This window comes from Carettochelys insculpta, chromosome 6 (assembly GCF_033958435.1).
Source record: "Carettochelys insculpta isolate YL-2023 chromosome 6, ASM3395843v1, whole genome shotgun sequence".
NCBI classification, from domain to species: domain Eukaryota; kingdom Metazoa; phylum Chordata; order Testudines; family Carettochelyidae; genus Carettochelys; species Carettochelys insculpta.
The window spans coordinates 112439876-112466016 of record NC_134142.1 but is presented as its reverse complement, the minus strand read 5'-3'; the positions used below and the strand labels follow the sequence as shown (position 1 = coordinate 112466016).

Below are 26141 nucleotides of genomic sequence, written 5' to 3'. Positions count from 1 at the left end.
AGTACTTTCTCCTTTCTGTATGGAGGGGTGTAAATCCCCAGAGTCCTAAGTGTGGCTCTCGAATCTTTACTGGAATGAAGGACCGAGTCAGTTGATTCAGCAAACAGCTTCTGCGAGTCGAAGGGAAGATCGACTATCTTTGCCTGCAGATCCCTCGGTATACCCGAAGTCTGGAGCCAGGACTCTCTTCGCATCACCACTGCCGTAGCTGTCGAACGTGCTGCTGTGTCCGCAACATCCAGGGCGATCTGAACTCCCGTCCTCAAAGCTGCGTAGTCTTCTTGCATGATGGCCTTGAGCACCGGTTTCTTGCCCTCTGGAAGCGAGTCCATGAGGGAGGTTAACCTAGTGTAGTTGTCGAAATTATGGTTCGCTAGATGCGCTGCGTAATTTGCCATTCGCAACAGTAGAGTGGAGGAGGAGTAGACCTTTCTGCCGAACAGCTCTAGCTTCTTGGCATCTTTGTCTGTTCCCCCTGTCTTGAATTGAGATGTCTTTGATCTTTGTTGTGACGACTCCACCACCAAGGAATTTGGTTGTGGGTGGCTGAACAGGAACTCCATGCCCTTCGCTGGCACGAAGTATTTCTTATCCGCTCTCTTGTGGACAGGCGGAATAGTCGCGGGGGTCTGCCATATCATAGTGGCGGACTCCAAGATTGCTTCATCAAGTGGTATTGCTATTTTGGAGGAGGCCGGAGGCCTCAGATTTTTGAGGAGCTTATGGTGTTTCTCTTGCACCTCTGCTGTCTGGATGCCTTGCATGAAGGCCACCCTCTTAAACAGCTCTTGAAACTGTTTGAGATCGTCCGGAGGATGGATGTCCCCCGGGGCCGTAGCCTCGTCCGGGGAGGAGAGCAAGGAACCACTAGGGTACGCCTCTCTGGACCCTTCCGGTTCCTGTTGGTGATGGTACATCCGCTCGCTGGAAGCTTGCAAGGGAAAATCTTGGGGTTCCATAACCAGTTCCCCCTGAGATACTTGAGTCTCTGTCCCCATTCGCGATTGCCCTCGGGGATACGGGACCGTCTGTGGGGATCTTTCCCTGGTAGACTGCTGGTGGTGTCTATGCCCCGCATGATAGGGGCGACCATGGCAGCATGGGCACTGTTCTTGGGAAGGTGACCTGGACCACTCCCTTGGTGCATACCCTCTGCATCTGGGGGAGCGAGATCGTCGACAGACCTGGGACACTGGAGAGAGCGATTTGTGATAGTACTCCAGCGGCTCAAACCCCAGGAAGGGTGAAGGTGGTCCCAGCGATGGCGAGGCTGGTTGTAAAAATGGAGATGGGGGCTCCGGGTAGGCTAAGCGGGGACCCCTGCCTTCTAATTGGAGTCTGCAGCATGAGCAGAGGGCTGAGAGAAAGCAACTCTGCAGCCCTGTCTGGAGAGGGGCTGCGGTGCCTTGTTTTGTGTGCAGCCTTCCCTCTTCCTTGAGGGGGTAGCTCCGCCCCCAACGTGTAGGGGATCTCGCCCCCGTCCGCGCCGCGCTCGGCATGCTTATGGGCAGTGCCGCACGGGCGGTGTCCTCCGGTGCCTGCAGGCTGCGTGCCTGCGTGCTCTGCACCGCCAGTTCCCCGGGGGTCGGTGCCGCTGCCTGCGGTGCCGCCGCTTATTTAGCCGCCGCCCTGCCTGCGGTGTGGGGCGGCTGTTTGATTATCGGAGGCTGATCCACCTCCACGTGGCTCTCCGTGCCGCCGCCGATCAGCTGTTGCTGCGGCTGGGGGCTGTGTGCTCCTCCCGTCCCGCTCACTGTTGCTGCCGGCAGGGATCGGGCTGGGGAGACTTTCCTCCGTTTTTGCGCTGATGGGGTGAGGGAGGCAGCTTTCCTTTTATGGGCCCCGGAGGGTCCCTCCTGCTGCGGCCGCTCCGGCACGTCTGCCTGGAGGGCCTTGTCGAAGAGCAGCATTTTAAGCCGCATCTCCCTGTCCTTCCTTGCTCTGGCTGTTAATTTTGCACAGAAGGAGCATTTCTGCGTGACATGGGACTCCCCAAGGCACCTTATGCAGTGACTGTGCCCATCAGACGCTGGCATTGCCTCTCGGTAAGACTCACGTTTCTTGAATCCTGAAGAGGACATTGTTGGTGAGTCTTTTAGTTGTTAATGGGGTACTTAGCACCTTCTCTGTGCTGTTTTTCCCCCTCTCCGATAGCCTGCCGCAGCAGGAGAGCTAATGGCCCTAGGCTCCTGCCTCCGGTGCTCCGCTTGTTACTAGGACTGGACTGAATGCCGTCCTGCTTGTTGTTTCTTGGGTTTTTTTTGGTTTTTTTTTTTTTTGAAAATAACAACTGGCTAACCTAAGAGTAGCCTAAGAACTTGAAAACTTTAAAGAAAAACAGTTAAAACCATTGAATATGCTAACTTGGCCGTAGTGTAGTCGGATTCCATCTGCAGCCAACGGCGGTTAAGAGGAACTGGCAGGGACTGGATCGCGCACGTGGCCAGGAGCGCGCAAGGGAGCGGCGCGCACCGGCGTATGCACGGTCCGGCAGAAACTGCTTGGAAGATCTGATCTGCGGTGCCGGGCGAGCCCGACACCTCATGTGGAGCACCCAGGGGGACACTCGAAGAAGAACACAATGTATGAGAAACAACTTGAATAGTGTGCAAGAAAACTAAAGGGACATTTGCCAGTTTAAGCCTTGATGGGTGGAGCAATGCATATGATCTAGTAATATGTGCTCGTGGGACAACAGAGGACAGTGTTGCATATCTTTCTGAAACAGATACATGGGGAAATGCCACACAATTGAATATTTAAAAGAAGTGACGGTGAAAGCTGTAATCGACTGTGAACCAAAATTCAACTGTCACAAGCACAGTTTAGTCACAGACAATGTTGCACACATGGCAAAGTTGTGAAGACATTAGAATAAGAAGAAACAGACGGATACTCCTTACTAACATATAACTGCAGTTCCCACTTAATGCATCTTTTACCTAAAGAGTTAAGTACTACTTCTGCAGGAAAAAAAGAAAATGTTGTTGAAGTCACAAAATACTTCTGTTAACAAAACCATTTTGCTTCAGCTTCACTGAAGAGAGCAGGAGGATCCAAAGTAATTCTCCCATGAAGCTTTTGATGGAATTCTGTGGTTGATTGTTTTGAACAATTTATTAAGAACTGACTTATTTTCATAAAACTTTGTGAAGAAAACTGTGATTAAATAGATGGAAGTATCTCATTCAAAATATCTAACACTGAATTAAAGATAGGGTGACTATACCACTCTATCCCAAATACCAGACAGGGAAATATGGGGAGGGCTCTCCCCAGCTGAGCTCCCCATGTGTCCCATGCATCAGGGAGTCAGGAGGGAAGCAGCAGCAGTGTGTGCGCTCCTCCCAGCTTCCACAAGCCTCGGAAGCGACCAGAACTCCAAGCCTTGGGGAGGTGGCAGTATATGCTCTTAGCCAGCAACTGCACTGCGCAGCTGGTGAGGGAAAGGTCATCTGGTGGTAGGGAGGGGGAACAAATATGGGACAATTAGCCCCTTTTTTATAAGTAGTGATGCCTTTTTGGCATCCAAAATAGGGAACTGTCATGCCCAATACAGAACGTATGGTCACCCTAATTAAAGAGGAATGTCAAGGATATTCTCGCCATACTGAAGCCTAGTATCCTTACCTTTAAACAACTTCAGATAAATTGTTCCTGCATTGCTGATGCTGTCAAAATCAGGAAGGCACTTCAAGAGACATTGATGTAAAACAAAACCTCACCAGAAAGTTAAACTACAGGCAGTAAAGAAACAAATGGCTCAAACACTGACTCCACCTCATTGTCTAGTGAAAATTCTCAACTCCACATGCAAAAGGTAGATGCCTAATTTCTGAAGATGATGCTGCTGTCATGGTATGAGCATCTCAAACTTTTTCTTCAGTTATGCCACTCATAAGAAATTTGAAGGCTGGAGCAAAACCGTACAACCAGTTCATATCTACTGATGGTGTTTTGAACAAAGTCGCACCCCTGAACTGGAAGGAACCTTTAGCCATACTCCGTGAAACAGAGTTCCTTCAGTGACTAAGCCAACTTTTCACAGCAGTGGTTTCTTCTGCTAGCACAGGCAGAATAGTTTCATCCTTTGGTATTATTCACACAAATCTAAGAAATTGACTGGGAGTTGAAAAAAGGAGAAAAACTTGTATTTCTGTTTCAGTATGTGAATCAAAGTGACAGTGGGAGCTGGGAAGATGAAAGCTAACTGTAGGAGTTTTAAGGAAACCAAACATTTAGTATTCTGAGGAACTGTCTATGGCCGTGTCTACACGTGCATGCTACTTCGAAGTAGCGGCGCCAACTTCGAAATAGTGCCCGTCACGGCTACACGTGTTGGGCGCTATTTCGAAGTTAACTTCGACGTTAGGCGGCGAGACGTCGAAGTCGCTAACCCCATCAGGGGATGGGAATAGCGCCCTACTTCGACGTTGAACGTTGAAGTAGGGAACGTGTAGACGATCCGCGTCCCGCAACATCGAAATAGCGGGGTCCTCCATGGCGGCCATCAGCTGAGGGGTTGAGAGACGCTCTCTCTCGAGCCCCTGCGGGGCTCTATGGTCACCATGTGCAGCAGCCCTTAGCCCAGGGCTTCTGGCTGCTGCTGCTGCAGCTGGGGATCCATGCTGCATGCACAGGGTCTGCAACTAGTTGTTGGCTCTGTGGATCTTGTGCTGTTTAGTGCAAGTGTGCTGGGAGGGGCCCTTTAAGGGAGCGGCTTGCTGTTGAGTTCGCCCTGTGACCCTGTCTGCAGCTGTTCCTGGCACCCTTATTTCGATGTGTGCTACTTTGGCGTGTAGACGTTCCCTCACAGCGCCAATTTCGATGTGGTGCTGCCCCACGTCGACGCTGAACGTCGACGTTGCCAGCCCTGGAGGACGTGTAGACGCTATTCATTGAAATAGACTATTTCGATGTCGCTACATCGAAATAAGCTATTTTGATGTAGCGTGCACGTGTAGACGTAGCCTATTAGTGTTAATAAAATGTAAAAATTAAGAAAAAAGGTTACAGACAGCTGTCAGCCAGCAACTCAGAAGGCTGCTGCAACTGCAAATGAGAAACATCTATGTAACATTTAAAATTCACTTTAATAAAAGTGCTATTATGTTTGTGTGTGTAATTCATTTCTGACCATTGCTAATGTGTTGCTGCTGCATCTGCAGCTTGACACAGATAATGAATATTATGTTCTATTTCCTAAATAAATAAATCAAGATATTTAAATAAGTACCCAAAGTATATTCTCTTAGATGTTGTAAAATGCTGTACTGGGTTGTAAATTGACATGTTTTAGTGATCAGATTTGCAGCATTGTTTAAGAAATATATGAGGTATCAGTGGGAAACTTGATTTAAATCCATGATTTTTTTCTTGCTGATTTAAATCAGTCCACCCTGTCTAGAACAGCTAAAAACTGATGCAATGTGGTACAGGGAAGAGTTGATTTATCAGGCAAGGAAGTCCCAGATCATTTATTGCAAAATCAGTACCTTGCTCCCTATTTAAATCCTTGAGTTATGTGCTTTCAGTTTCCATTTCCAAATGGATGTTGCAGGGTAAACCCCTGCAGAGTGCCTTGCAGTAAAATTCAGATTTCAAATAGGAAAGGCATGAAGCACCATGATTAGGTCTCGATCTGTGAGGGAAAGTCAAAGCCTCCTGGCCCAGTACATGTTAAAAACTGGTCTAAATCACTGCTGCTAGTTTACAGTCAGCAACCGGAACACTAGCCAGAACTGAGTTATGAATTTAGGTTACAAATGCTGGCAAAATACCCTCCACCACACCTAATAACTCCCAATAAAACTACATTAACATGTAGTCACAGCTGCAAGTTTGTAGGAGTAAGTAAAGGGCAAACACTGCAGGATATTATAATGTTTTACTTGGGGCAAATTACAAGCCCAAGAAATTCAGAATTAAGGTTACACTAAAATAAATCCAAACATGTTAAATTAAGAAAGGTAGTTAAGGCACCCAAACAAAATTAACTCTGGTCTGGAGTGACAGCTTGCAGTAACCAAGTGATTATTTTCATTTACCATTTCAGATGAGAAAAAAAAATTACTTTTAAAACCATGTTCATTTTTCATATATTCATGAATTATAAGGTCAGAATGAAACAACTGTGATCAAGTCTGACCTCCTGTCAGACACAGGCCATAGACCTTCCCCAAAATCATTCCTAGAGCATATTCTAGAAAATCTTGATTAAAAATCATCATTTAGCTTCTCCAGGTTCAGAGTTTTACCTGAACGTTGATCCCTACAACATGTTCGAGCAATCTACGTGCTAGTTATTTTTAGTGAAGAATCATGGTACAATAGTGTTCCAAGCACACGCAGCCTCCTACCCACCCCTTCCACATGACAGATCACTGACGAAAAACAGGATTAAAATTCAGGGCTTTCTCACTCTTGTGTCACAACCCTATGTCGCCTCTTCATATAAAAAGCCTGAGTAATGCCACTGCCAATTTCCTCAGAATGTCAGATCGTCTCAGGGACTCAAGTGACTTGGCTTGTTACTGCTTGACTGAACGTATCAAAATTTCCTTTTTGGCTTATGGCAAGTCGGGAAGGAAAGTAACAGCAAAAGTCTTGCTGCTTCCTGTGCAAAGAGCAGGATTTACAAACTTGCCCAGTAACTTGACAAGCCATCTCTCTAGCCCATGAGAGCTTTATGCTGAATAAGACAGGATTAATGAATAACGCTTAAAGACTTCTTTTAGGCACATTCCCATTTGTCAACCAAGATAGATGGTTTAAGTCAGGTGTGCACTCTCTCCTCTTCCCCAAACAGCAATAGTTGAATGTCCACTTATAGCATGCTATAAATAAAAACTTTACTGTGTCCCAATAGTCTTCTTTAGTGTCTTAAAACAATATTTTCCCACATTACCGCTGACAATTTTGAAAGAAAAACTACTGTCTCACAGTTTAAAAATTATGATGAGGTACAGTACAGTGGGAACAGAATCAGTCTTCATGCAAAGACTTCATTAAATATTTATGATCTATTTCACCCTTGTCAAATTTACTTCAGAGATTCCTCTAAAGCATTAGCAGTTTTAAGAATCTTTCTTGAACCAATTAAGATCTACCATTTTCCTGCTCTCCCAGGGTTTCCATTACCCCTAGCATAATGAAGGTCAATTTTCTGAACATCCAGTTTCAAACTCTCCATTTGTCCCCAGTAAAATTGAAGTGTCTGTCCACACACTTTGGCATTTGAGATTTTTCTTTATTACTTCAGTTCATAATGATACTGACCTTAGAATAGGCCATTTGTCTTAATGCACAGTCTTCGCACTTCAGCATATTTGAAGTCTGCCATGAGCGATGCTATCAGTAGCCTGTTACACCTCTCTCTATACTTATGCAAACCTTTGAAATTCAGCAAGTTTTTATCTTTAGCCTTTCTATAAGGTTGGTAGTCAGTATTCCCTCAAATGAATGGCCTGTCTGAGAAATTGGACAGAATAAAGCTGTCTACTTAAATAAGAAATTGTCCTTTCATTCCCTAGTTAATACCAGGAAACTGGAGTGAATTACAACAAATCTTTGATTAATAATTATTCTTCCAAGATTAAACCTGAAGGATGAAACTGCCAGCACAGGTTTCTCTTCCTTTACTCCTACCAACAATTAATCAGATGCCTGAAGGTCATCTTCTGCAGGAAGCCAAACTCCTGTAGCACATAAGAAAAGCATTTTTTCCAGACAACATCCATGAACTGGTAGTGCCACCTATCAGCAAATGCCTGCTTGAATGACAGGGATAAACGGAACAGCTCTCTAGTATTAACAATGAACAGATATATTCATACCTCTACAACAAAGTGATCCAGGACCCTTGGGAGAAAGAACAGAATAACAATGTAGTAATTTTTAGATACCCGATTAGTGAAAGAGAATCTGATCCACTGACACTTGAAGCAACTAAATGCTGGAGTAAGGCTAGAGAAAAGAATGCCACTCTGCAGTCTTAACAGTCCTTATCTTATGTTTCTCAAGCTATCTGATACAGGATGAGAGGCTTGTGGCATTTTATGCTTCATGTCTGCCAAGGAACTTTTGCTGTTGCTGAAGGATGTAAAGAAAGCTTACAACTAGGAGTCACTCTTGATGGAAAAATGTTACCATAGAACTAGGTTTTCTTCCACATTCTCTGTGAAGCAAAACAACCTCATGTTAGACTGAAGATCTGTCCATTGTACCATGGAATTCTGGGAAAGGCTAAATGCAGAGTAAAAATATCCCACTCATTAACAGAAACAGGCGCACTTATTGTGTAGTAGTCTGAAAAGAACAGGAGGTTACTAACCTCCCCTATCTTTAATTGTTTCTAGTAGTTCTCATCACAAAGGTGGGACTAGGCATCAAGTGGCTGCCACAAGAAGCTACCCAAAAGGAAAAGAAAATTCATAAGTAACAAATGAATAGCAGGTGGACATTCTATTGAAAGAATGTTGTTAACATTAGATCACATGGATATTTGTGGAAACACTGGGCCTTGCAGTGTACCCTTGAACTGAGGCAGCTTGCATATCAAACTGACAAATGCAGACCAGTACAATCTTTCCCTTTTAAGTCTGAGTTTATTTACTTTAACTGCTTCAGTTAGAACAATGCTTTCTTTTCCACAGGATAATAAAAATGGGCCCCTTTAAATGCAATTCTCTTCAAGTTTCTCAGACAGAATAAGGTTCAAAGTACTGTACACTAAAACCCAAAGAAGCCTTGGAATGCACAGGCAAAGGGTAAAAGTCACAGAACTGAATGAAGTGATTTAAGATTGTAATAGGCTAAGCAGGGGCAGAGCCTCTGTGCAAACAGCTACAGCTCTAGCCAGTGCTGACAACATGAACCTTCTGCTCTCTTAAATAAATTAAAGATGACTATATTCAGCCCATTCTATAAGAAGTAAATAGAAAACATGCTTTAAGGGGGACTTGGGCAGGCAGAATTTCTAGCCTTGGTGGGAACAGAAATCTAATGTACCAGCAACATTCTTGCTCTACTGAAAATACTAATTGAAGAGAAAAGGAGACTGAAAACTTTTTACAAATAGCTATTTTTAGATTCAGAAGAAGTCCACGCTTCTTCCTTTCTTACTGATGAGGGGATAACGTTTGGTTTAGTTTCATTTACAGAAGTTTGCAGAAATAAATATAAAGTCATAAATGGGAAATGCCTGTTTTTATTTTATTAGTATGGTGGACACATCTGTGTTTATGGCAAGTTATTTGCTATGAAGTTAAAGCTAAAAGACCTCTTAGGGGAACTAAGAAGAGAAGGTAATAAAAATGGCCCAGCTCAGACACGATCAAACACACACAGACTGAACAGCTAAATTTAAAGCCACGAGAAGGCAACCCCAATGACACAGCACTTTCACCAAAGCTAGGAAAAGGGATCAAAGGGCATGTTAAGCCACCACAAATCCTCAGGCCTACAGAAGTGCAGGGATTCTGGTGAGCTAAGAAAGGCTGTCCAAGACCCTCAGTGAGAGCTGACAGGCTGCCAAGGACACACACAGGACAGCTTGTTTCTCCTAGCCACAGATAGGGCTCAGCTGGGCTGAGAGAAACTTGTAAATGCATGTAAGGCAGATTACAGTGTTCCAGAAGAAGTCTGCCTTTATCTTTTTTTTTCTCTGAATACTTTGTACCTTTGAGTGAATTAATAAATGAATAACATTTACTTTGTTTGTTGATTATGTTGCTTTTGAGTCATTATAACCAATATCACTAATCACAGGTCTCTGCAGTGACAGCGTATTCTCACACAGAACAAAAGCAGCTGGGCCTATCACATTAACACAGCTGTGAAAAGGGGATGGGTTCTGACATCTGCAGATCCACTTTAATGTGGTTGGATCACATGTTTTCTCCTGGAGTGAGATGCAGAAATCAGGCTTGTCACTTAGTGGGTACACCTGAGAGGAACTAAAGAGGTCCAAAGCCAAGTTCACCTTGTACCCATGACAAAAAGCCATGCAAGCATTGATTCTAAGCAAAGGAAATGGCAAGCACTTGAGCTCGCCTTTTTTTTTTTTTTTTTTGGTACTGATACACCCAAAGGGAAAACAGAGGAACAAAGAGATGAAAGAAACTGTCAATGGTCACAAGTTCAGTGGCTGAGCCAACAGTATTTCAGATGATCGGTTCAGAACCTTGTCTACTGGCCCATGCTTCTTTTTTAAATTCAGGTTGAACCTCTCTAATCTGGAATGCTCTCACCTGACATCATCGGTAATCTGGCATGATTTTAGTTAGCTGGATGACCACTTATGGGTATAACCAAGTTTCCCATGGTCCCATGAAGTTTGTTTACAGCCACCAGCCCTGGCTCTCACCCTTCTGTGCTGTTATTTATCCCTAAGTCTCTTTAAAGAGCTCAGTAAGCAGTGAAAGTGTTGGTATGCGGTAGACAATATTGACCTCCCGTCACCCAGAAAATTCCCTTGTTCAGCCCAGTCAGGTCCTGAAAATACCAGACAAGAGAGGTTTAACCTGTAACAATTAATTGTGGGAGAGAAAACAGAAGAACTTGAATTGTGTCAGGTGTCAAATATCCTAATCCTTGAAATTCAAACTCCAAAGAAACAGATCCCATAATTTCTGAAACTGGACTCACCACATCCCCGAGATTACTTAAGAGTTCTAGGATCCTGACATGGAACAGGAAGACACAAAAACCAGTATTATCAATACTATCCACTCTTACACGCATTGCTAGTGGCAAATCATAAAAGCAGCTAACATCAAGGGACACTTATTCAGGACCATTACATGGTTTATCCCTAGAGTGCCACCACACAGACACGTAAAAAGTGTACATCTCAATAACAGTTGTACTAATCGCGGCAAAATTTAAGATTACCTATAAAGAAATTCTCTCTCCCTGGAATATTTGCTCAGCTAAAATCTTACTGGAAGACATTGTTTGCACCAACTAATCCATCATGCCTGAAGCAAGGGCTAATTATGTGTTTAAATCATTGTCCTAAATATGAATAGTTTTGTCTGATCGGAGGTAACCTCTTCTCATCTTGTAGGGGAAAGTGCCTTTATTATTCTAGGACTAACACTCCTGATTCCATCACCCTTTTGGGCTTGTCCAACCTGATTTTGTCACAATGGCTGTGGCCACATTTGGCCAAAAGTTTGAAATGGCCATGCAAATGACCATTTCGACAATTACTAATGAGGCACTGAATTGAATATTCAGCGCCTCATTAGCATTAGGACCTTTCTGGCCGCGGTGCTTTGAAAGGGAGCAATAAGGGGATTTTGAAATGTGTAGGGTTCTTTCGAAAAGGACCCCCGTGTAGCCGTGCCAAGCCGCGGGCATTCAAAAGCGGCACTTTCGAAGTGCCATGGCCGAAAGTGTCCTAATGCTAATGAGGCGCTGAATATTTGCACGGCCCTTTCGAACTTTTGGCCAAGTGTGGCCACAGACATTAATTAGTTTTAGTAAGGTACCTGTATACATGGTCATGAGAACTATTAGAACTCTGATGACCTTTAAGATTGGAGTTAAAATTAAAACTGGAAAAAATGCTATTTTGGGGGATACAAATTTTTGCTAAATTGGATAACTAGTTATGGATACAACACTTACTGAATGCACATTCCACCATATATTTATGACTTAGTCAATCCGCAAGATTATTAAAAATGTTAATGGGTACTAAGAGGTTGAATAGGCGAGGAGGGAAGTCTATGCATATTGAAATGGTAGGAGCAGAAGGAAGAGAGTTTAGTATGCTGTAAGGGCATAACTAGGAGGAATGGAATGGAAAGACAGAATGGAAGAAAATATTGTATTAAGAAAAAGTTATTTTATAAATAAATAAATAAAATATTATATTAAGAAAAAGTATATTAGGCTGTAAAACAGCATACCACAACAACTGACAAGCTGTATCACTTAAGGGGTTTTATACACAATATACTGTACGGGATAATCCTTCATTGTGCAGGAGCAGAACTGAATGGTCTACAAGCTGTTTTTCATATTGTTATGATATAGTATTAGGAAACTGAAGACATTTCCACAGACAATCAGCTTCCTCCTTAAAGCTGACATAACACCACTCCACTGGAAGGATTAATTATGTCAAGAGCCAATTATGTCATTTATTACATTAGCAGTCTAGTGTTCATTTATTTAGATTCAGAACTGTTGTGATCTTAGTTACAGCTCCACAACCCTTATGCCTTATTCAGAATGATGAATTTTATGTATTTTCAGACGATCTTGTGGTCAGTTAACTGCTGTTACACACTTTTGCATTTGTTTTGGCACACCTGCACAGTTCCTGATGGTCACTTTTGGCTATAATACTCAGCAGAGAGTATAAAGTCAGCAGGCTAATTTACTTCAACATAAGGAGGTTAAGAGTAGAGTGCAAAAGTGCCAGTCCCATAAAGAAACCAGATCTCCTTGTTGTTTTGCCTCATGATAGTTTGGGAAGTAATCTGCTGGCAGAAGCTGATTGTTATGAGGAACACTAGTATGACCTTACAGATTCTTCACGGTCAGATTCCTGAAAGTAAACTAACCTATCCTGAGGGAAAATGATGAATCATTGGGAAACCTATACTAAATGCTTAACAGAATTAATATAGATCCTTTATTCAAAGCATACGTAACTACTGTTCTGTCAAGGACCTGCATCTCTACAGGAAAGCAATTCATTTTTGTGCCAGATTCTAACTTCAGCGCTCCCTATGTTCTGATGCATTTTCACTTCTGAAATACAATCCCTTGCAAGTCAGTTGGTGTACAGTATGAATTATGTTACAACACTGCCACTATGTGGACTAACCAACAAGGACATGGGCAGCTCTAACCTGTACTTTTTTGGTCTCCACACGCATGATAAATGTACAGAATTTTACCCTCGTGCTTCAAGGCAGAATTAGTCAACAGTAAAGTAAGACACTACAAACAAAAACTGATTCAACAGCAAGCTTGTCTGAGCACTGTTTTAGCTTAGTTGTGTAAGCAGAAGGTTAGGGCTAAAACCATCAAGCTGCTGAAAGTCTGTGAGCCCCAAAAGAGGTGAAACAATCATCTACTTCACGAAACCTAGGCAGAGTGACCTTAGATATATTACTGCCAATCAATGCTGGCACTAAATACTGACCTGAGCTCCCAAGATAAAAAATCAAGATATTGGCCCCACAATGTAGTGCCTCTTAACTGTTCCTATGGTCTTAAATTGGAGAAGGGTGTGGTTGTAGAAAGAGAGCCTGAGACATAAGACCATGTGTTAGAGGCCTGAGCTAAAGTAGTGATGAAAACTTTGCTGATATAAAGCAAAATCAGGCTGTAAGCTAGAAGCAGGCTCTGCTCACACAGTCGTGCTAACACACGGTGAACCTCCTTAATCCAGAGCTCTCTCATCTAACATCATCAGTAATCCAGCATGATTTTAGTAGGTCAGATGATCACACATCATGGGTGTGACCAAATTTCCCACAGTCCCATAAAGTTTGTTTACAGCCACCAGTCCTGGCTCTCCTTGTTCTGTGCTCTTATTTGGCTGTAATTTACCCCATAAACGTCTTCTAAGAGCTCAGTAAGCAGCAGCAATTTTGGTAATGGGCTAGACAATATTGACCTCTTGTGGTCTGGCAAATTCTCTTGTCCAGCACTGGTCGGGTACTGAGAGTGCGGAAGAGAGGGGTTCAATCTGTACTGCAAAAAACCAAATGTCATCCCTAAGAGGTACTAGGCACAGAGCACTCATGTGAACACATTCCAAGAGATAGTACAGAACACCTTATGGCAAGCATGGCACAAACACATTCACTAAAGATAACAGGAACGTTCAGACTCCACCTAACAGTTAGGATGACAGTGTGATGAACAGAGGTGTTCAAGGAGATGGGTGGTAACCCACAATGTCAGAGGCTGTTAACGAACTACGTCAGAGACCAATATACTTATTTATACTGATATACAAAATGGAATCTCAGAGGGAGTGTCTCTGGCTAACCTAAGAGGCAGTAGAAAGCTCCATCCATTGTTACAGGTATGTATATATGAGTGGTCTGGTAGAGTCTGTGGGACACAAGTATCATGCTTTATGGACAAAAAATCCAGCTGAGTGCCTTTGTCCCATAAAGAATCTTGTGCACATTGGGTGGTTTGCTCAAGGTCTGCTGTTCCAACTGCCAGCGCAGGGCTGGGGAAGCATACAGGTAGCACCAAGTGTATCCTCAGAAGGCTAGAGATTACAGAAACCTTCTCATGGCTCCTGTACACATGCAAGGTTAATGAAAAACAGACTAAAGAGCCCCTGCAAAATGCAGTGGAATGCTACATAATAAAGGCTACAAGTAGGGGCTTTGAGTAGAAATCTGACAGAGGAGAGCCACACTCCAATAGCTGAACTGTAAAACACAAACTCACTAATTTGCGTACATTAGAAACTTGTTATTGAAGCTGTACGTTCAACTCTTTCCACAGAGAAGCAGACTTGCAGCCCATCAGCTCTGCTCACTCTAACAGCTTTGCCAAAATCAATGAGATCTATTTTAAGATTTTTGACCAGCAAGGCTAGCAAAAATGGGTAAGCATTAGAAATACATAAAGGTGTGTTAACAGTCATTTTCAAAAATTCAAAACACCTCATAAAAAAGCAAACAAATGAGCTCTGTTCCTACTCTGAGGAACTTCCACTGCTCTGAAATAAAAGAATAACATATATTACATCAGTGTGGGAAAGCTGATGCAGGTGTACCACGAAGTCATATTATACTTACTCTAAGAATTAAGCCCCCTAAGTCACCCAAAAATCTTACAGGCATGTAGCACAAGCAGGCCTCATTTTGAAAGCATACCCAATAAAGTAAGGTCCCAACATTTGTGAGTGCAACATTTGCAAATTCAATTATTCATAAATGCTACTGCCCCAGGGCTGGGGGGAGTGCCGGCAGCTGCTGCTTCCCTGTGGCTCTGGGGGGCAGCCAGCAGGCACTGCTTCCCGAGGGCTCCTGGACTGGAACGCCCGCAGCCGCTGCTGCTCCAAGGCCCAGAGTGCCAGCAGCTTCCCCGCGGTTCCAGGCAGGGAGCTCCAACAGCTGCCGCTTCCCCAGGGCTCCGGGGTCCCCGTATTCACGAAAATCAACATTCGCGAGGGTTCTGAATGTTGCAACCCTACTGTAAAATATACTCTCCCCCCTGTAGTTTATCAAGCAACTCCCCTGTAACATTTAATTGTGTGCAATTTAGCCTTTTCAGTTCATGTTAACATTTAAATTTGTCTGTAGTTGATGTTAAAGCTACTCAAAGAAACAATATCAAGTAAATCTCACTGTTTACACAACCATGAGAAATTAACTGATGGGCAAAATAGCAGCTATACTAAGTTATCAATAACAAGCAGTCCTATAGCACCTTAGGGACTAACACATTTATTAGGTCATGAGCTTTCGTGGGTAAAACCCACTTCTTCATATTTATATAGTACGGGGAGGAGGGGAGGAAGAGGAAAAAAAAAAAGAATTACCTGTCACTAATAGGACCAGTTAAGCAAAATAGGTAGGATGTCTCCCATACCTGAGAATATCAAAGGTGGGGAAATTGCCCTTGTAAGGTATAAGATAGTTAAGATCTTTGTTCAGGCCCAGGTTAAATATGTAAAATTTGTAAGTGAATTCCAATTCAGATGTCTCCCTCTGTAATCTTGTGGTAAAATTCTTTTGTAGAAAAATGGCTGCTTTTAAATCCATTATTGAATGTCCAGAGAGATTACATTGTTCCCTTATAAGTTTGTGTGTATTCCAGTTCCTGATGTTGGATTTGTGTCCACTCGTCTTTTGGTGCAGAGACTGACCGGTTTGTCCAAAGTGGGTGGCAGTGTGGCATTGCTGGGACACGATCATATTTATCACAGAAATGAATGTGCACGTGTATAAGTCCCTGATGGTGTGGTTTATATTATTAGGTTCTGTGATGGTGTCACTTGATTAGATACGTGGACAGAGTTGGCAACAGGGTTTGTGACAGGGATAGGTTCCCGGGTTCATATTTCTGTGGTATATTGTACAGCTGCTGGTTTAACCCAGGGGCTGTGATGACTAGTGGTTTTCCGTTATTTTCCTTGTTGGGCCTATCATGAAGTAGGTAACTTCTGGGTACACACCTGGCTCAGTCAATCTGTTTCTTTACTTGGCTAGGTGGGCAATTAAGTATTCCTCCACCCACCCCTCACTACATAAGCCCTGGATTCTATTTTTCTACTCCATTCATCTAGTAAGTGATTTTTACCCATGAAAGCACATGACCTAATAAATCTGATAGTCTCTAAAATGCTACAGGTCCACTTGTTATTTGTGAATCTACAGACTACCACCGCTATCTCTCTAAGTTATCAATGTTACTATCAAGGCTACTACTAAAACTGTCCTCCTTTTCCCTGTATGCCTGGAAGACTACCTTACCTCAAATTAAGACAATACTGTGAGGCTAGTTCTCTGAATCAGCCCCTCCCAATCAGTTAGCCCACTCTGCAGTTAAATTCTCCCCAATTACTGCCTTAAAAAAGACAGAAAGCAACTAGTGTATGTTTCAAGTCTATATTTACCCACCACCCACAAGAGGTCTAATTCAATCCAGATTAAACAATGCATATTTGCACTCATCCCTTGCTATACGAGCATAATAGGTTAACAACTTTCTGCTCATAGGTGAAAACTTGTAAGAGGGACACTAAATTACCATTAAAATACATGTAAAAGTCCCTGAAGGGTTCCTAGTGCTCCTAACTCAGGGAAGGAACGGCAGCAGGTGGTGCTGCTTTTGAAAAGTAAGTGTACCTTGGGGTGAGGGGTTTGGGGAGGGTTAAAGGCTGGGGGCAGTTTGGGGCATGAGTGGGAGGGAGGGTTAAAATCTGGTGGCGGGTTGGTCCATGCAGGGGGATGGGGGGGATGGACGGACAGGTGGGGGGGTTCAGGCTGCGGCGATTTAGGTGTGCGGGGCCAGTGGGGGGACAGGGGGGGAGTTAAGGCTGCCACAATTTGGAGTCATGGGGGGGGTTCAGGCTGCCGCAGTTTACGGCTGCAGGGCCAGGGGGGCGTGTCAGGCTGCGGGGCCAGCGAGGGGTTCAGGCTGCTGCGGTTTGGGGTCATGGGGCCGGCAGGAGATCAGGCTGCGGGGCAGGTGGAGGGGTCTGGATGCCACGTTTCGGGGGTGGGGGGGGTGTCAGGGTGTGGCAGTTTGGTATGTACAGGGCCGACAGGAGATCAGAGTAGAGGGGGCTGGAACCGCAGGAGGGAGTCAGGCTCATATTAGCTGGGGGGAGGTCACTCGCTGAGTGAACTAAGAGAGGTATATGTGTCCCTCGTTTAAGCGAGTACTCGTAAATAAAGTACTCATTTAACGAGGGATGAATGTACTAAAATAATGCAGATCAGAAAACAATGCTTAACACTTAACTGCACCATATCAGTGCTATTTAGAAAGACATTTTTAAAAAAGGCTCTAGAGGAGACCCTGGCAATTATAGACCGATAAGTTTAACATCAGTACCAGGCAAATTAGTAGAAACGCTAGTAAAGAATAAAATTGCAAGGCACGTAGAAGAGCACGAATTGTTGGGCAAAAGTCAGCGTGGTTTCTGCAGAGGGAAGTCGTGTCTAACTAATCTATTAGAATTCTTTGAAGGGGTTAATAAACATGCGGACAAGGGGCACCCAGTGGACATAATATACCTAGATTTCCAGAAAGCCTTTGACACAGTCCCACACCAAAGGCTTTTATGTAAATTAGGTGGTCATGGGATAGGAGGAAAGATCCTTTCATGGATCGGGAATTGGTTAAAAGACAGAAAACAAAGGGTGGGAATAAATGGTAAATTTTCACAATGGAGGAGGGTAACTAGTGGTGTTCCCCAGGGGTCAGTCCTGGGACCGATCCTGTTCAACTTGTTCATCAATGATCTAGAAAATGAGGTAAGCAGTGAGGTGGCAAAGTTTGCAGATGACACCAAGTTGTTCAGGACAGTCAAAACCAAAACAGATTGTGAAGAACTACAAAAAGATCTCAGCAAACTGAGTGATTGGGCAGCAAAATGGCAAATGAAATTTAATGTGGGTAAGTGTAAGGTAATGCATGTTGGAAAAAATAACCCAAATTACACGTACTACATGATGGGGTCCAATTTAGCTACGACAGATCAGGAAAGGGATCTTGGAGTTATAGTGGATAGTTCTCTGAAGACATCCACGCAGTGTGCAGCGGCAGTTAGTAAGGCAAATAGGATGTTAGGAATTATTAAAAAAGGGATCGATAATAAGACAAAAGATATCATACTTCCCCTATATAAAACTATGGTACGCCCACATCTTGAGTACTGCGTGCAGATGTGGTCTCCTCACCTCAAAAAAGATATATTGGCATTAGAAAAGGTTCAGAAAAGGGCGACTAAGATGATTAGGGGCTTGGAACGGGTCCCATATGGGGAGAGGCGAGAGAGACTGGGACTTTTCAGTTTGGAAAAGAGGCGATTGAGGGGCGATATGATAGAGGTATATAAAATCATGAATGGTGTGGAGAAAGTGAATATAGAAAAATTATTTACCTTTTCCCATAATACAAGAACTAGGGGACACCAAATGAAATTGATGGGTAGTAGGTTCAAAACTAATAAAAGGAAATTTTTCTTCACACAGCGCACAGTCAACCTGTGGAACTCCTTGCCCGAGAAGGCTGTGAAGGCCAGGACTCTATTAGGGTTTAAAAAAGAGCTTGATAAATTTTTGCAGGTTAGGTCCATAAATGGCTATTAGCCAGGCATAAAGTATGGTGCCCTAGCCATCAGAACAAGGGCAGGAGATGGATGGCAGGAGATAAATCACTTGATCATTGTCTTCTGTTCTCCTTCTCTGGGGCACCTGGCATTGGCCACCGTCGGCAGATGGGATGCTGGGCTGGATGGACCTTTGGTCTGACCCAGTATGGCCATTCTTATGTTCTTATGACAGTGGAGCTCTATTCTCATATAGGTCTTGCAGTCCTTTAGCAAGGTTCTCAACAACTAAGAGGATTGCCAAGTAAGGTGCTGCATTTGGTTACTCAATTGAAGAAAATCCAAATGCATCCCAAAAGGTTAACTTCTAATTCTCTTTGAGAACCTAGGCATTCACTTTTTAAATTACTGAATATTTGCATTTGCCTTGGAACATGGTTATGAATTCGCTGAGTAGCCAAGGTAATGCAGAGCTCCACGATTTGTCAGAAAGGAGATTAAAGCCCTCTCGGGGCTGTCTCAATTATAAAAAGCAGTTGACATTAGGTCAGGACTTCTGAGCACATTGGATAGCAAGCATCTTCTAACCCAGCCTAACTAATTCAATAACTAAGAGTTTTAGTTCCAAGGAAGTTACCTTTCCCTAGCAACATCCACACTGTGAACCTCTCACTACAAAAAGAGAAGTTACTCACCTGTAGTAACGATGGTTCTTCGAGATGTGTCCCCATGGGTGCTCCACAATAGGTGTTGGGCTCGCCCGGCGCCGCAGATCGGAATTCTTCTAGCAGTTTCTATTGGATCGCGCATGCGCCGACGAGCGCCGCTCCCTTGCGCGCCCCTGGCCATCTGCGCGATCCGGTCCCCAACCGCCTCGACCAACCGCCTCGGATGCTCCTGAAAAACACCAGACAGAGATCCGAAGCAGGGAGGACGGGCGGGTGGTGGAGCACCCACGGGGACACATCTCGAAGAACCATCGTTACTACAGGTGAGTAACTTCTCTTTCTTCTTCGAGTGGTCCCCGTGGGTGCTCCACAATAGGTGACTACCCAGCAGTAACCCAAGTAAAGGAGATGGGTAATCGATTCATGTGCAGCTTGCCCCCGAGAGGACTGCTGTCGACAGACGGGTATCCTCCTCGAATACCCGATGTAGGGCATAATGCTTGGCGAAGGTGTCGTAGGATGACCAGGTCGCCACTCTACAGATGTCTTTTAACGCAATGCCCTTGAAGAAGGCTGTTGCCGCCGCCACCGCCCTGGTGGAGTGAGCCCTAGGGGGGGCCATCAAAGGGGTCTTTCAAAGTTCGTAGCACATTTTTATACAGGACATTGAAATTCCCTGTGAAGAGAGGCCTTCCCCTTTTGACCTGGGAGCGAGAGACACCAGAAGCCTGTCCGTTTTCCGGAAGGACTTAGTTCTGTCTATGTAAAAGGCCAATGCCCTTCTCACGTCTAAGAGATGTACGCGCGCCTCCTTGCTGGAGCTGTGAGGCTTCGGGTAAAATGAGGGTAAAACTATTGGTTCATTAAGATGGAACTCCAAGGAAACTTTTGGAACGAAGGCTGGGTGTAACCGTAAGGTTACCGTCTCCTTTGAGAATACTGTGCAGGGCAGCGTTGCCATCACTGCTGCGAGCTCACTCACCCTGCGGGCTGACGTAATCGCAAGGAGGTTGTTTTCATCGTAAGGAGTCGGAGGGGTACCACGGCTAATGATTCGAAGGGTGGTCCCAATAGTGTGCTGAGCACCAAGTCCAAACTCCACGACGGCGGAAGCGGTTTTCGAGGGGGGTAAAGGTTTACCAGCCCCTTCAAGAACCTTGTGACGATAGGGTGGGCGAATACAGTGGGCCCTTCCTCTGTATGCCGAAAAGCTGATATAGCAGCGAGGTGGACCTTTAGTGAGGACAGAGAAAGCCCATCTCGTTTGAGGTCCAATAGGTATTCTAGTATCACAGTTATAGGAACGTCAAGGGGAGCTAACTGCTTGGCGGAGCACCAGGCTGTAAATCGAGTCCATTTCTGTTCATAAGTCCTCCTGGTGGAGGTCCTTCGGCTACACTCCAGGACTTCTTGTACTCCCTCCGTACAACAAGGGAGGCGCTGAGCCATGGATTAACCATGCTTGTAGGCGCAGACCCTGAGGGTGCGGGTGCACTATGGACCCCTGAGCCTGCGTGAGTAAGTCCGGCGCCACCGGTAGGGGAAGTGGTGGATGATCCGACATGCACAGAAGCAAGGGAAACCATTGTTGCCGGTCCCAAGTTGGGACTATGAGTATCATGCGAGCTCTCTCCCTTCTGGCTTTCTGCAGAACCTTGTGGATAAGCGTTGTGGGGGGAAACGCGTAGAGTAGAGGGCCCTTCCATGAAATCATGAATGCGTCCCCCAGGGACCCCCGCCCTATACCTGCTCTGGAGCAGTACTGGGGACACTTCTTGTTGTACTGGGTGGCAAACAAATTGACTTGGGGAAACCACCATGTATGAAATATGCGCCGTAGCAGGTCAGAGTGGATCTGCCATTTGTGCGTGAGTGCGAAGCGCCTGCTCAGCTGATCTGCCTTCACATTGTGAGCGCCCGGCAAGTACGAGGCTTTCAACGTTATGTTGTTGCCGATGCACCAGTTCCACAATCGGACTGCTTCCGCACATAATGCACGGGATCGTGCCCCTCCTTGTCGATTGATGTAGAACATAGTGGAGGTATTGTCGGTATTGATCCTGACTACTTTGCCATGCAGGTAATCTCGAAAATGTCTACATGCGTTGAACACTGCTCTGAGCTCCAGTATGTTTATGTGCAGTGTCTGTTCCGCAGGGGACCATAGCCTTTGCGTCACCTTGCTGCCAATGTGCACTCCCCATCCTATGTGGGAGGCATCGGTAGTAAGAAAGATAGAAATTTGTGGTTGGTGAAAAGGCACCCGCACTAACAGATTCTTGGGATTTTCCCACCACGCTAGGGATCTGCGCACCTCCATCGTGGGCGACACTACCCTGTGGACAGTGTGAGATGCCGGTTTGTAAACACTCACCAGCCAATGCTGCAGGCTTCGCATGTGTAACCTGGCATTCTGTACCACAAACTTCGCTGTCGCCATGTGCCCCAACAGCTGCAGGCACGTTAGGACTGGCACCGTGGGGCTGTACGTCATGACTTGCACCAGGGAGTTGATGGCGCGGAAGCGGGCGTCGGGCAGGTATACTCTTGCTGTGATAGAGTTTATGCGTTCCCCTATGAACTCTCTATCTTGTGTGGGTTCGGTCTTTGACTTTGCGAGGTTGATAACTAGGCCTAGCGAGGTAAATGTGTTCGCGGTGATGCGTATCATGCCTCAGACCTCTGCCTTTGAGGCCCCTTTCAGCAGACAGCCATCCAGATATGGGAAAATAAACACCCCCGTCTGTGCAGGTAGGCTGATACCACTGCCAGGGTTTTGGTAAAGACTCTGGGTGCCGAGGATAGGCCGAACGGAAGAACCCTGTACTGGAAATGTTCCCTGCCGACCATGAAGCGGAGGAAGCGTCTGTGTGCTGGGTGGATTGTTATATGAAAGTAAGCATCTTGTAAGTGGAGGGCTGCAAACCAGTCTCCATCGTCCAGTGCCGTAAGTATGGAGGCAACTGTGATCAACCGAAAGCGTTGCTTGCGCAAGTAACGGTTGAGGCCCCGTAGATCCAAGATCGGCCTCCAGCCTCCTGTTTTCTTCTCTGTCAGGAAGTAGCGTGAATAAAAACCTTTCCCTCGGAATTGTTCCGGCACTCTTTCCACCGCCCCTATGAACATGAGGTGATCTACCTCCTGCCTGAGCCTCGCCTCGTGGGCAGCATCTCTGAGATGAAGCCTGGCGGGAGGCTTCGTTGGTGGAAGTGACTGGAAAGGGATCGTGTAACCCGTGGCTATAATTTCTAGCATCCATTTGTCTGTGGTGATTTTTTGCCATTGGGAGTGGAATGGTTTGAGGACCGAATCGGTTAAGTCCGCAAACAGCTTTTGCTTATCAAAGGGAAGATCCACGATCTTCACCTGCAGGTCCCTGGGGATACCAGACGTCTGGAGCCAGGATTCCCTACGCATTACCACTGCTGCAGCTGTTGAACATGCCGCTGTGTCTGCCACGTCCAGAGCAATCTGGGCTCCCGTCTGTGACGCCGCATAGCCCTCTGGACAATCGCCTTTAACACCGGCTTCTTGTCCTCCGGGAGTGAATCCATGAGGGGAGGAAGTCTAGAGTAATTGTCAAAGTTGTGGTTTGATAGATGTGCCGCGTAATTTGCCACTCTCAATAATAGGGCAGAGGAGGAATATACCTTCCTGCCAAACAGCTCTAGCTTCTTAGCATCTGTATCCGACCCGCCCCCCGCCCCGACTTGTACTGAGACGTCTTCGACCTCTGCTGGGACGATTCGACTACCAAAGAATTGGGCTGCAGGTGACTAAAGAGGAACTCCATGCCCTTGGCTGGGACGAAGTACTTCTTATCCGCTCTCTTGTTTGTAGGCGGAATAGAGGCCGGGGTCTGCCATATGTTAGTGGCTGACTAGATAATGGCTTCGTCCAGCAGGATAGCCATTTTAGATGAAGCTGGGGGTCTCAAATTTTTCAGGAGTTTATGCTTCTCCTGCACCTCTGCTATTTGAATGTCCTGCGTGAATGCTACTCTTTTGAACCGCTCCTGGAATTGTTTAAGGTCATCCGGGGGGGGAAACATCCCCGGAGGCCATGGCCTCATCTGGGGAGGATGAGGAGGAACCACTGGGGTACACCTCCCTCAAATCCTCTGGCTCCCGAGTTTGGTGATATACTTGCTCCCTGGAGGACTGTGAAGGGAAGTCTCGGGATTCTGGACCTAATTCCCCCTGAGACAACTGTGTTCCCATCCCAGAGCAAGAGTGTACACAGGAGTATTGAGGAGTAGCAGGGTAGGACCTGCCCTTGGATCTAGACCTGCGGTGTCTGTGTTCAGCATGATGAGGACGACCATAGCAGCATGGGCAAGGGCCCGGTGATGGAGACCTGGACCACGATCGGGGAGTGTACCCATGACGTCTGGGAGAGCAGGACCTCCACGACGACATAGATAGTGGTGAGGCTAGTTTGTGATAGTACTCAAGGGGATCCATGCCCAGAAATGGTGAAGGTGGCCCAAGCCACGGCGAAATTGGTTGGAGGAATGGAGAGGGAGGCCCTAAATAAGACGGTGGAGTTACAGCCCGTCGGTGCGGCGTGTGTATCTCGGGGGGGGGCTAGGAGATAAGGTCAGTGCGGCCCTGCCTGGAGATGGACTGAGGTGCCAAGTTTTTGTTTTTGCCTTAACCCTCCCCTGCAGGGTGGGCACCGCCCCTTCCTGTGCCAGGGATGTCGGCCCCGTTGTCGGTGCCACGCTCGGCACAGTCAGCGGCGGTGCCGCGCGGGTAGCTTCCTCCGGCGCTGATAGGCTCCGTGCCGGGTGCCCCTGCGCCGTCGGCACCGCGGGGGCCGGTGCCGCATGCGTCAGCGCCGCCGATTCCAGCGCTTGCCTCGCTGGCGCTCGCGGCGCCTTCCGTGCCGCCTGTTGTGTAATTGGAGGCTCAGCCTCTGCCACGTGCACCGCTGCGCTGCTGCTTTCATGAGCTCACGGCTGGGGGCTCTGCGTTCCACTCGTCCTGCCCGCTGGGCCCCCGGCAAGGATCGAGCCGGGGAGAATTTCCTCCTCTTCTGCACTGAGGGGGTCAAAGAGGCTGCCTTCCTTTTATGCAACCCAGAGGGCCCTTCTGCGTGAGGCTTCTCTGGCGGTTCCGGCTGGACAGCCTTATCAAACAAGATCATTTTGAGCCTCATCTCTCTGTCTTTCCTGGCCCTGGCTGTAAGCTTAGTGCAGTGGGAACACTTCTGGGTAACATGTGACTCTCCCAGGCAGTGAATGCATTCACTATGCCCATCGGAGGCTGGCATAGCCTCGCGGCATGACTCACACTTCTTAAACCCCGAAGAGGCCATCACAGTGAGTCTTTACTGTTAATAGGGTTCTTAGCCACTAATCAGTGCTTTCTAACCCAAAATAACATTCACCGGCCTGCGGGGCAGCGGACGGCTTAACTAGCTTTCTTGTCTGCCCCTCTCTCCTTCGTTCCTCTTCTTTCTGCTGTCTTTTTTTTTTTTTTGATAGTGACAAAAACAAACAAACTACACGTAAAAACAACTATCTTATCTGTGTCTGGCTTTAGCCAGAGCAGATTTCGTCTGCAGCCGATGGCGGTTGAGAAGGAACTGGCGGGGACCGGATCGTGCACATGGCCGGGGGCGTGCAAGGGAGCGGTGCGCATCAGCGCATGCGCAATCCAATAGAAACTGCTAGAAGAAGTCCGATCTGCGGCGCCAGGCGAGCCCGACACCTATTGTGGAGCACCCATGGGGACCACTCGAAGAAGAATCCCAAGTTAAGGTTGTGTTGAGATTTAAAAGACTAAAATGCTGCTCTAGTGAAGTCAGTCTCCAAATTAAATACAAAAAGTCTTCAAAGGAGAAGTGAGTTTATCAATTTTGTAATAAAGATTAAGTAAATTTGCACAGGATGCTTTCAGAGGTGGTTTTTTTTTTTAAATCTTTGCCCAGCTAAGATTTTTGGGGAATTCTTACAAGTGTTCCCTATTTCCAAGTTTCCCCCATTAACTTGGATCTGTTAATATGTTAGTCAACAAAACACGTGCATATTTGATTCCATGTCATACTCTGCAATGTTAATCCATTTTGTGCACATGGGGATTTACTGCTGAACTGAAGTAAAGTTTGAAGGGTCATTAGTGTGGTATGAAAGTTTCATAACAATGGGTGAATGCTTGAAGAATACCAGGACTGGGTTCAACTGACTTAACTTGCAGTTTCTTTGCTTTTCATTGTTTCCATTCTGAGGAAACAAAAGGGCAACCTTAACTGGGGTCACAAGGAACGGGTAGATTCTCACAGCAATCGGGTGACACAAGACACTGGGTACAAACACAGGCTTCTGGCCCATGCCACAGCCTGTGCCATTACAGCTATCCTGCTATTTTTAGCAAGCTCATCTAACCCAAACAACCAGGTGAGCGTACATGTGCTGCAACAACACCTCCTAATTCCTCTGCAGAGGCTCCTACTAAGGAAGTTAAATCGGTTAACCAGTTAAACAAGAACGCTTCCAGTTAACTGTTTTGTCTCAGCTCCTGCTGCCCACTCTGCTGCAGACACAGGATCCCACTGCCAGGACCACTGGGCCCTCCAAGGCCAGGACTGCTCCAGTCCAGCATGACTGGCCACTGCCAGGGTTCACTGCAAATGGTCAGTTAATCAGCAAGCACACCAGTAAGCCTCATGCTTAACAGTTAACCATTTAAAATCCC

The 26141-nt window shown here is 45.9% G+C and overlaps 1 protein-coding gene across 4 annotated transcripts in view; it reads right to left on the bottom strand.

Moving 5' to 3' along the window:
* The window catches only part of CHID1 (chitinase domain containing 1), a 241715-nt gene that overhangs the window by 188665 nt on the left and 26909 nt on the right, over positions 1–26141 (bottom strand). The window lies entirely within an intron of this gene.